The sequence below is a fragment of the Lissotriton helveticus genome, chromosome 2_1, assembly GCF_964261635.1.
Source record: "Lissotriton helveticus chromosome 2_1, aLisHel1.1, whole genome shotgun sequence".
Taxonomy (NCBI): domain Eukaryota; kingdom Metazoa; phylum Chordata; class Amphibia; order Caudata; family Salamandridae; genus Lissotriton; species Lissotriton helveticus.
Window position 1 is genome coordinate 516470731 of NC_136059.1, and position 12201 is coordinate 516482931.

The 12201-nt window shown below is 49.5% G+C and overlaps 1 protein-coding gene across 2 annotated transcripts in view; it reads right to left on the bottom strand.

The window, feature by feature from the left end:
- Nucleotides 1–12201, bottom strand: part of TRIM23 (tripartite motif containing 23) — a 712673-nt gene that overhangs the window by 164609 nt on the left and 535863 nt on the right. The gene's annotated exons all lie outside the window — the stretch shown is intronic.

Below are 12201 nucleotides of genomic sequence, written 5' to 3' on the forward strand. Positions count from 1 at the left end.
AAAATCAGAACACTTCTGGACTGAGGACATTCTGCTAGGAAGAAGAGCTGGATGCTGTAGGTGGGACTTGTAGGAACGTGGATATCTGACTATATGGTTACCCCAACTTTTTGCCTAGTGTTTTGCTGGTTTTCGACTTAGTTGGCCTAGGATCCTGATATTCAGGGCCCAGGCTATCTGCTCTCCCTATAAAATGGACTCCCTGTACTTTAGGTACATACCTGATTGGGTATTGGGTCACCTCTGTGAGCCCCTGTATAGTGTACCATAGGTACTCAGGTAATAGGTGCATCCAAGGCCTACCAGGGGCTGAAGCATGTGTTATGCCACCCCTGGCTGGGCATCCAAACTGACACCACAAGCTGATCACTCAGCTTGGGTAAGGTGGTGTAATCACCCCTTACTTAGATATAGTATATCTATATCTACCTTATATATAGACACATAGTAACCTATAAGTCACTCCTATGGCAGGCCTTAACAATCCTGGAGGCAGAGTGCTTGGTTTTATGTGAGTGGGTGCCCTAGCATGAGCTGAGCCCCTCTGCAGCTTTCAGAAACATCTCCTTATAGCTGTTCTATGATATAGCCATACCATATACTCTTAAGTGCATTATAATCCTCGCGGTTAATGCTAACTTTGGTTTGGCTTTATCAAAACATGTTGTGTAAGGTGTCAAACACTTTGGAATACTACCCACCCCCCCCACCAGTCCTGGCGGGGGGGTAGCATTCCACCCTTCTAGAGGGAAAAGACATGTATGTTACTGCTTTACCCGGTTAAAATTAAACAGAGCCTCAGCATCACAAAATGGATGCTGCTGCCACAGACACGAGTCTGACCTCCTGCTGCTGGGGGAAACTCCAGCAAGGGAGGCCTGGACAATAGGTTTCCTGTCGAGTTAGGTGCTAGCACCTCCCCAGATAGCCTGTAGTGTATTGGGGCAGGGTGGGTTGAATGGAAAGATGCTTTTCCAGACACTGCGTGGGGCACACAAGGTGCTCCATGCATAGCCCGGTTCAAACCAGTTGCTGGGGCACTCCAGCCCTGCTCTGGCGCGAAACTGGGGAAAGGGGTGTAACCACCCCCTTCCCAGGTTCACCCATAGGAGGGACCTAGCAGGTAATTCAGCCCATTTTCTTAGTATAAAGATAGGTGCTGTGTCCCCATGACTTTAGATTATCCTGGAACGAAACTCTGTTACAAAACTCTTGGACCTTCGACGTTCTATTTTGACTAGAAGACTGAAGACATCTCCCAGCAAATGGAGGATATAATAAACTAAGCCTCAATTTTGGCGTGAATTTTGGCGAGCTCGGCTTTTGGAGTACGGAGCAGGGCGCGCAGCATACCGGGTTGATCCCGCACCCGCACCCACACGGAAGACTTACATGGAAAACGCGGAGTGCGGGCGATTGAACCAAAGCCCCCGCAGCCCCCACCGCAACTGCGGACCAGCATCTGGGCAAGTGGGTAAATAGAATTCAGTTTACCCGGTCACCCGGTCCCAGGTCACAGGTCCTGTTCGGAATCGGACTGTTATTGACGCCGTCCCCGTAGGCTCCCTTGAGGCTACAGGAGGTTTCTCGGCGCAGCTGACTGCCGATCGCCGATAGTGAGGAGGAGGGGAACAGGAGAACAGGCCACGGGCTCCCAAACGGGTGTGAGCGCTGAGTGAGGAGTCGAGCGCTGGGGGAATACAAGACCACAGCCGCAGCACAGGAAGCCACAGCTGCCGCAGTAGCAGGGGAATTCACCATTGGAGTGCGGGTGAACAGTGCGCAGCAAACCCAGCATACCCGGTGAGGAGTGGCGGAGGGTGTAGAGCACTAGAGGAAAAAGGGGCAGGGTGCTGACTGCTATAGGCAATAGTGGCAATAGAGGTGTCAGTGGTGGCGTGTAACAGCAAAGGCAGCCACAGTTGAAGTCTCCGCTTGGAAAGGATTTGGAGAGGGGTGAAATGGAGCACAAAGGGACATTTCACTCACTATACGTGTTCATTGACCATCCCACCATACATGTAAATACTTTGCAAGCACACAGTGCAAAGGTCCCTAAGGGCAGTAAGAGACCTTGGGGTCAAGCCGGCGGGAACAATGAGGTCGGGGAGAACACGAGGAAACCCCCAGCAGACTACCAAACGGAAATTTAAAGCGAAAGCAATCACTATTCATGGCAAAGATACAGTAGCCAATCCCCCAACCACCTCACTTCTATCCCCAATCTACCCAATATTTGGTACTATGAAGTCCAACGGTAAATTCACATTTTTGAAAGATCCCGTGTCAGCCATTTACACAATGCCAGCAACCCCAAATGGACTACAAAAACCAATGACCCCAAGCAAGGCTCTAATGCAGTCAGTCGTTCCACAGTCCCCTCCGCCCGATGTAACCATCACCCGAGCAAAAGGCATAGGAACCGATGAATTAGACAAGAGCTCACAAATAGCTCTGGGGAGCAACAAGTACAAGACACAAATAAAAGCTCAGGTACATATGGTACATACGGAATACACGGACAACGGTAGCCACGACTCGGCTCAAGAACAAATGAATCGTTCGATGCCGTCAGGTGCCATTGACTGCTCAATGGTCAGTCCTAGTGAAAAACCCTTGGGTGGGAGTATCTCGACCATGTGGCCTCAAAGGATAGCCACGACCCCCACACCGTCAGTTTCATCAATAAATGAGATAAACCAAGATCTACTAAAGACCAGTTGCCCTCCGGCCATAGGTGTCGACGATGCAAGCTATAAGGTCAGCACGACTGATGCAGCATACAAGGTACAACCAAACAACCATTCGACCCCGAGACTGGATTCACGTCTAAATCAAATAAAGCTAAAGTCCAGCGAAAACAGTAAGGGGAGTAATTCCTGGTCGGACTCCCAAACCCTTTCGGACAAGATACAATGCACAACGTCGCGCAATGTAAAACAAGATAACCAAATAAATCTGCCTGGTTCCAAGCAAATGAAACTACATAATAAGTTTGTAGCTTCAACAGCAAAGGCGCAAGAAAAAAATCATAGGCGAACAGCACCGTGGCATTCAAACAACTCAGGAAACGCAAAATAATAATTTAATTGAGATATCTAGTGTGTCAAATCAGGACACAGAATCCCAAGAAAAACAAGACCACATAGTTTTGCTTAACTGCCCTATTGTTGAATGCCATCATGAATCATCAATAGAAATCATAATAGAAATTTCAAGTGTGTCTGCATCCTGTGAACGATCATCCTCAAAAGGGACATTACATAAAGAACCGCCACACAAACAAAATGAGGATCATCGAATGCTACCGACTCTTGATGAACACACATATAGTAACCGTACGTCAAACACTACTAAAGTAAACGCACGACAGCAAACAGGAATGCACGGTCTTAATCAAAATCTGGAATCCATAATAACCTTACATAGTGCATTGGGTAACATCTTGGAAACCTCAATAAAAACATTGAATATGCAGTCGGACAAACTTGATATTCAAATCCACCTTATGAGTACAATAGCCGAACACATCTCCAGTATAAACAAAAAACTAGATACCATGGGAAATGTGGTTGACATTATCCAGGAACAGTCACGTCTCCGGACTCAGCCCTTAAATTGTACGTGCAGTCCAATACTGGAAAAGTTAAAGGACTTGCCGTCAATACTTAAAGACATTCTACAGGTATGCAAGCATGCAAACCAGGGAGTGATTAGTACATTAAATACAAGAGAACCCATCGTGCAACAAAACAATTTCCCCAAAGACGAAATAGTAATTCTAGAAAAGAGAAAGGTGGACCGACAACAGTAGTCGCTCAACAAACATTAGAAAAGGATCTGAAACAAAATATGGCAATAAAAAAGATAACCGATGAACAACAGGATGTCCAAAATGTTTTCGGGACAAACCAAGGACTTCGGAATAACTACTGTCATGAGTCATTAGAAAAGGAACAGCACGCACATGACAGTGAAAAAAATCCCAACACCAACCAACCCCTAACTAAAAGACAGAAAAAGCGGGCGAGAAAAAATAGAAATCAATTATTAAACCGTATGCCGGCCACCAAGCAGACCTTGATCAACTTCCCGATCTTCAATCGCCCAAAACCATTAGTTAAAGCAAAGATTGGTACTGAAGAGGGGCCACATCCTCCAACACCTAAATCACGGGGCAGTTCCAGGGTGCAGAGCTCCAAAGTAGTAGGGCAACAGCACACAGCCGAAGAGGAATGTTGTAACAACCTAGCCAAAATCAAGAGATAAGGAACATCAATAATACAAGAGGAGACGGTCCATATTGCAAGTCCAGATACAGATGACCAAAATAGGGATGAACATGCAACATTAGCCACAACATTAAGTAGTGTGGATTGGAGTCTGGAAAGTATCAAGTATGATCACTCACCACTGCATAGAGTACCACGGAGTTCAAATGACGAGCCAAATAAAGAGGGGAATAAACAACAAAAAACCTACGTTAAGCAGCAAGGTACAAACCATCAAGCATTGAACCAAGAACCCAGCAGATATGAGTCTAACAAACAAGGAGGTCAAAGGGTAGTGACCAAAGGTCTTGACAATAAACACAAAGTTACGCTAAACCCTGACACAATTATGAGCATCAACAACACCTTCAAAAGGGACAAAACCAACGTAAGACAAGTAATAGCAAAAGCTGATAAGAGTAAGCAGGACCAGCTACAAGTAAAGATCATCACTGATCAACATCAAATAACAGGACCGGAAAAAGCAGCTAGGTCAACGCCCATCCAAGTGACCACCATCAACGACCGTATGCCTTACACAGAAGCAGGCGGACAAAAAAGAACAATCCTGAAAGCAAAAACTAAGGAAAGTATGCCATCAGAGCAATTAAGAAAGGACGACTACACCCAACAGGTGAAAAGCACAAAGGAAGAATCGAAGGATATCGGAAGCAATAATACAATGAGAACTCGGTTGCACCGCAATGTGCAAGGTACAAAACCAATAACCACTGGAAAGCTACTTTTTATACCTAATTATATAATGCAAGGCACACAAGACTATCTAAACCGAGGAAACATCTTACACCTGATATCGGTTATACCGAGCCTCAACCATATAACGTCAGCAGACCTATTAACAATTGAATTCATTAATCATGGGAACAACTTAGCCAATGAAGGCACCCTCACAACCTGGAGTGGCGTAGAAATAGTCAAGCAGTTACTCAATGAAATCACAAAATTTGAAGTGTGGGGGATCTCGCTCAAGGAAGAAGCAACTACAGGCTATCCCTCGCCTCTACTAAGAAAGCGCACAAAACGAGATGTTCACACCAGTACAAGTAGACAAACTTACTCGGTATTACAAGGTGCCAGGGGCGCAGAACTTACAAAAACTGAGTTACAGAATAGGCCAATGCAATGCCCTACTGAAGATTGAATTAACAGCGGGCCGTGTAACACCAGACGAAGCATAGTAAAAGTCCTTTCTTGGAACATTGCTGGAGCCAAGGAAATTTTAAACAACTACTGGAAAATGGACACTTGGGACACTTATGACATCGTTGCCCTGCAGGAAACTTGGCTAATAGAGCCAATTGACGTCCCAGGTAGAATTAGTTTTCATGTCAGTGCAACCCGCACCCAGCTCCATGGTCGAGCAAAAGGGGGTCTGTCGGTTTATATAAGTACTGCATTAAATATCAAAGCCTCCCAACTAGCTGCCACTACGGCAGACATGCAAATAATCAAATTTGAGAGGTTATCCCAGTCTAGTATCGGACCCATTATACTAATCAATGTATACGCTCACCCAAAAATGAAGGTAAAAAAAGAACTATTCAAACGTATTAACAATGTAATATCCGGGGAGGAGCTTGGCGGGCATCCGAGATGGCCGCGTGAGCACAGCGCTCCCCGGACCCCCGCCACTCCCGGCATGATATCCTGAACTTATCCTGACTTTTTACGAGGATTTGTATAGAGGACACTGGGCTGATTGCCCTGGACTTTTTGGAATTCGATTTGGACCCGGGGTTCCGGAGTTACGTCTGTTCGAACTTTCGGGCTCCACTCTCGAGGTACGCCCGGGACTGGGTGAGGCTCAGTGGCCGTCTTGAAGTTGAACAACAACGGCAGGGGGATTCGACCTGTGGGTCCCCCTCTTAAGTTTCGGTTTCGTTTCTGCCTCAGACTGAGACATCTGGCAGAGGAGCCTGGCCTGGGCTGCAGTCGGGGCACGGAACGGCTGTCGGGCCTTTGGCTAGCTTATTCTCCTATCTGTTGGCCCTTCTACTAGTGGTGCCCTAGCTGCGGTTCTTTGGTCCCGAGGCCCTACTTTCCTGTGGCCACTCCATCCAGCCTGGTTAATTACCTGGTGACGCAGTTCTGATATGGCGGGCAGAGGGGACCGAGAGACTCGGAAGACCAAGACGCCCCTGCGTGGGGGCCCGGTCCAGTCTAACGTGATGGACCGCTACACCCATTCCAAGGGGTCCCCCGGAGCCGCCCTGCCCGGAGCCAGTAATGCTGATCTCACTGTGGACGCGTCAATGGAGCCTTCTTTGCAGGACATCATGGGCGCCATTTCTGCTATGAAGGAGTCGATAGGCCAACAATATGAAGCTTTGGCCCACAAAATCGACACCGTGGCCATCGAGGTCAACTTGATTCGTGCTGACCTGTCGAAAACCAATGAGAAGGTGAAGTCACTGGATCTTAAGTCATCCAGTCTCACGGAGGACGTTTCGGAGATACAGACGGAGGTCGGCAACCTTCGCAGGGTGAACGACTTCATGACCCGGCGCTTGGAGGACTTTGAGAACAGGGCACGTCGCTGTAATGTACGAGTGGTCGGAGTTCCGGAGAATCCAGAACCTCACTCTGTTGATCTCCTTGTTGAGGATTTGATCCAGAACCACCTCTCTCCGTCTGGTCTGACGAAGTTTTTCGCTGTGGAACGTGCCCATCGTGTTCCGGGGGGCAAGGGTAAACCAGGTGCCCCGCCGAGGCCTATTGTTGCGAAACTCTTCCATTATAGGGATCGGGACGCTATCCTGCAAGCATCGCGTGTGAAGGGCCCGGTGGCCTTTGAGAACGCCACGGTGAACTTCTATCCGGACTTTTCTCAACAGGTCCAGAGACAGCGTATGGGCTTCCGTGATATTAAGAAACGTCTCCGAGACATGGGGCTTCGCTACGCCATGCTTTTTCCGACCAGGCTGCGCGTTGAGTACAACGACAGAACCTTCTTCTTTGATCGGCCTGATTCTGTAAATGACTGGATGGACTCTCTGCCTGATCGATCTCCTGAGACTGAGTCCGCCGCCCACCCGGGTGGTGCTGAGGGTGGTGTGGAGAGCTGAACAATCCGCCTACGCCTGGGCCCTCGACTAGAGTAAACTCTTCAGGGATTTGATGCCTCAGTGCCTCTGCTATTTGTGTATTCTCCTCAATATCTGTCTTACTCGGGGTGGCGGGTGGGCCGGAGCCTTTCCTCCTCCGGGGTTCTTTTTGTAGAATGGGGGTTCCTGGGCGACAGGCACACTGCATGTTGGGGTGGCTATTTAGCATTTTGCAGGGGTGCAGGGTGGGGGGTGTTTTCTTGATTGTTGGGGGGTGGGTGGTTGGGATGTTCGATGTTTTTGTGTTATGTTTTCTAGGCGAATCAATCTGGCTTCTGCTCCTTTTTATGTCATGCTCATTGCAGGGGCGGTTTCGGGGTTGCTGTGTGGGATGGGGGGTAGCGGGTTGAGGCTTGTTTCGTGGAATGTTAATGGTCTGGGAGATCGCATTAAGCGGAGTGTGGTGTTAAAATGTCTACGCCGTTTATCTCCCGATATTGTTTTCTTGCAGGAAACTCATTTGGTGGGCAATACTTGTCGTGCGATGAATAGGTGGGGGTATCGCCTTGCTGCACATTCGGGGTTTACCACAGGTTCCAGGGGGGTGGGTATCCTTGTTCGGGCTTCCCTCCCCCTAGCTATTGATGATGTGATCCTTGATGATCGGGGGCGTTATGCTGTCCTCGTGGGTCGCTATGAAGGTCGTACCCTCTCCTTGTTTACTGTTTATGTGCCCCCCCGGCCTACAGACTTCTACCTTTGCCGATTTGGGCCGTGTGTTGTTGGACCTTCCTGATAGTACTCTTTTTCTTGCAGGCGATTTTAATTCTGTGATCTCCGGTCTGCAAGATCGCTACCCCCCTAGGGATACTCCTTTAGCCCAACAGTGGTTAGGTGGGTTTTTGGATACGTTTGGTTTGGCGGATTGCTGGAGGCTCCTGCATCCTACCCAGCTTCAATACACTTTCCATTCGGGGGCCCACGGGAGTCTGTCTAGACTGGATTATTTCCTGATGCCCGCGGCGCAGACGCCGGCGGTGCGTGAGATCAGACACCTCCCCCGGGGCATCTCCGATCATTCTCCGCTCTGGCTTTGTTTTGAGTTGGGGGTGGAGGCGGTGGGCCGAGTGGCTCCAATTAACCCCTGGTATATTGCCTCCCCTGAGACCCGGAACCTTTTGACTAAGTCTTTAGATGCCTACTTTTTGGACAACGAGGGGTCGGTTTCCTCGGCGGTATCCCTGTGGGAGGCCTTTAAAACAGTGATTCGTGGGCAGGCCCTTTCTCTAATTGCTGAATCCAAGAAGGCTGGGAATCGGGAGGTGGTGGACCTTGAGATAGAGATTGCTGAGAGGGAGGCCGACTTAGAGTCTGAGATCACCCCTGATAAACTCCACGCCCTGGGTCTGAAACAATTTGCTTATAAATCCTTGGTCACGGATGCGGCTAGACTGATGTTCCGGGAACAGCAGGGTCGTCTGTATGATGTGGGGGACAAAGCGGGTAAATTGTTGGCATGGTTGGATACGAAAGAGAGAGCGAATCGTGTGGTGCCTGTGATTCAGTCGTCGAATGGTGTCGGAGTGACAGACCCGGTTGGAATAGTTGAATGTTTTGCTGAGTATTTTCGTGTGGTGTATACCCCTGTGTCTGGACGAGATGTGGCTGACTCTCGCCTTTTGTTGCGCGATATAGCTTTGCCCAGTGTTTCCGATCTGGACCGTGTCTCGTTGGAGTCCCCTTTTACTACGGATGAAATAGTGACTGCCATTCGTTCGCTCCGTTCGGGCAAGGCATTGGGCCCGAATGGGTTGCCAATTGAGCTGTACAAGCTACGCCCTGACAAGGTAGCGCCCTATCTTCGTGCCATGTTTTTGGAGTCCCGGGAACGGGGTATTCTCCCGTATGACCAGCGTCTTGCCACGATAGTCGTTATTCCCAAGGACGGGAAACCGCGGGACCTCTGTTCGTCTTATAGGCCCATTTCCCTGTTAAATGTTGAGCCTAAGGTCCTGGCTAAGCTCCTGGCAACCCGCCTGCTGACGGTCATTAGCGACTTGGTTCATCCGGATCAGTCCGGATTTATCCCGCATCGCAACACGGCTCTTAACCTACGTCGTCTTCCCGGCGCTGTTGCGAGGGCGGGGCTTCTGACGGAGCCGGCCATTTTGGCCTCGTTAGACGCCTCGATGGCTTTTGACACGGTTGAGTGGCCCTATCTTTGGGCAGCTCTCGAAAAATTTGGTTTTGGACCTGAATTTATTGGATGGGTGAAGTTGTTGTATGTGGAACCCTTAGCGCAAGTGGTGGTGAATGGCAGAGTTTCTGTCCCCTTTAGCCTTGGTAGAGGGACCCGTCAGGGTTGCCCCCTGTCTCCATTGCTTTTCGCGCTGGCCTTGGAACCGTTAGCTGCGTGGCTTCAATGGGAACCCTCCCTCAAAGGGATCCGTTGGTCACCGGACTTTGAAGACCGCGTCTCTCTTTACGCGGACGACATTCTTCTTTATTTGACATCCCCGCGTAAATCTTTGAACGTCTTATTTGATGTTCTTACTTCGTTCGGTGCTAACTCGGGCCTTGTTATTAATTGGGCTAAGTCCTGTGTGTATGTTCTCTCGGGTGTTTTGCCCTCTTTGCCGGCCAGATTCCCTATCCAGGTGGTCCAGTCTGGCTTCAAGTATTTAGGGATTTTTATTACCCGGGATTCCTCCCTCCGGTTTGAGCGTAATCTCCTCCTCCCGCTTCTTAGATTGCGACTGGATGTGGCCCGTTGGCGTAAGCTGCCCCTGTCTCCTCTGGGTAGGGCTGCTCTCTTTAAAATGATGTCTTTGCCGCGGTTCCTCTACGCCCTTCAGAATTCTTTCGACGATGTTCCTGCTACTTATTTCAGAGAAATCGAGAGTCTGCAAAGACAATTGATTTGGGATGGGCGTCCACGTATAGCCCTTGCGAAACTTACTATCCCTTGGTACGACGGGGGCATGGCACTCCCCGACATCAAGAGGTACTACTGGGCAGCCCAGCTATCGGCCATTAACCATGCGATGTACTCGCCAGGTCGCGATCCGGCGTTTGAGATGGATAAGCTCCAGTTGCCGGGAGGGGACTTTAATAGAGCGCTATACTCCAGATCGGCCGGGCGCCATCTTGTGGGCCCGACCAGGGCAGCGGTCAACGTGTGGCGCGCAGCGAATGTGAGTTTGGGATGGGAGAATCGGCTGACGCTGGCGACTCCGCTTTATGCTTCTGAACGTTTGGGATGTCTCTGGTCTTCTAAGGGCTTTGACCGCTGGGATGTGATCGGGATTTGTAAAGTGGGTGACGTTTGTGTGAATAGTCGCGTGAAATCATTCCAGGCCCTTAAGGCGGAATACGACTTGAGTGATAGAGAGTTTTTCCGGTATCTGCAAGTCCGACATGCCTTAGCCTCGGTTCTGACTCCTGATGTGGCCCTGCCCGAGTCTTCCCCCCCTTGAAGATCGTGTACTAGATGGACACTTGCCCGACAGCACCATCTCTCTCATCTACAAGAAGCTGATTCATAATCGCGCTGATTTGTTGGTCCGACTCCGAGAAATGTGGGTAGGTGATGGCTTGGAACTAGATGACGAGGACTGGCAGTCGGCACTCTCCTCCCCGAAGGAGGTCGCCATTCCCGCCCGTCTTCGTTTGGTGCAACTTAAGATCCTCCACCGGGTGTATGTGACTGGTCCGCGTTTGGTCGTGATGGGTTTTTCCCCGGATGGATTGTGTAAGCGTGGCTGTGGGATGAGCGCTACCTTTATGCACATACTTTGGGAGTGTCCTGTGGTGGCAGCTTATTGGGTGGATGTGCTTGCGTTGATGACTGAGGTGACTGGTGTTGACCTGCGGCCTGAGGCCCGTCGATGTCTGCTGAATGTGTGGGAACCCTCCGATTACTCTGTGGCCCAGACTAGATGGGCGACCCTGGGTTACATGGTCGCGAAGCGTGACATTGCGCAACTCTGGGGCGCATCCCGACCTCCTGATGTTTCAGTGTGGGAGGACAACATGGACTGGTCCATGTTCCGTGAGAAGACAGTCTACATGGCTAGGGGCAGGCCGGGGGCGTGGACGAAAATTTGGGGTCAATGGAATGCATACCGTGGAGAAATTTGTACCCCTCCCTTGGTTGCCACCTCCGATGTTACCCTGTCTCCTTAGGCTGACGTTCCCGAAATTTTTCGCTCTGTTCTAGGATTTTCCTGTCCTCCCTGCTTCCCCCCCCCCTCACGGCCTTCCCGACTCTCATTGATGTATTTGTTCTCCTGTTTCGTGACCTCCCCCTCTGCTATTTGGGCTGACTTGATTATTGCACTCGCCTTATGTTTGTGTTGAGTATTTTCATGTTTTATATAGAAAATTGTTGTATCCTGTTCTATGTCTGTAGCAATTTCGTTCTACGATTTGGCCTGACCTAGGAAATGATTGTTTATTTCATGTGTCGTACTATGCGACTTAGCGGCCAGCCCGTGTGGTTGTGGGCCCATCTATGTAATTTTACGTGATTGCTCAATAAAAGTTTTTAACCAAAAAATTAAAGAAAGAAAAAAAAACAATGTAATATCCGGGTTCCGTCTTGATCAACCGGCATGGGAAATAATCATCACGGGCGATTTCAATACCAATCTAATACAGCCCCCAGAAGAGGAAGCTAATATCGCTGACAACGAATTCTGGGCGGTTGAAACACAGGAGATCCCGCAAGCCAAGAAGAGCGACCGACTGGGAAAAAAACTCATGTGGGCCCTTGAAAACCATGGGTTGCGAGTCCTTAATGGAAGAATTAAACAGGACAAACCCCCCTCTAACACCTTTATATGCCCCAGAGCAAGTACAATCCT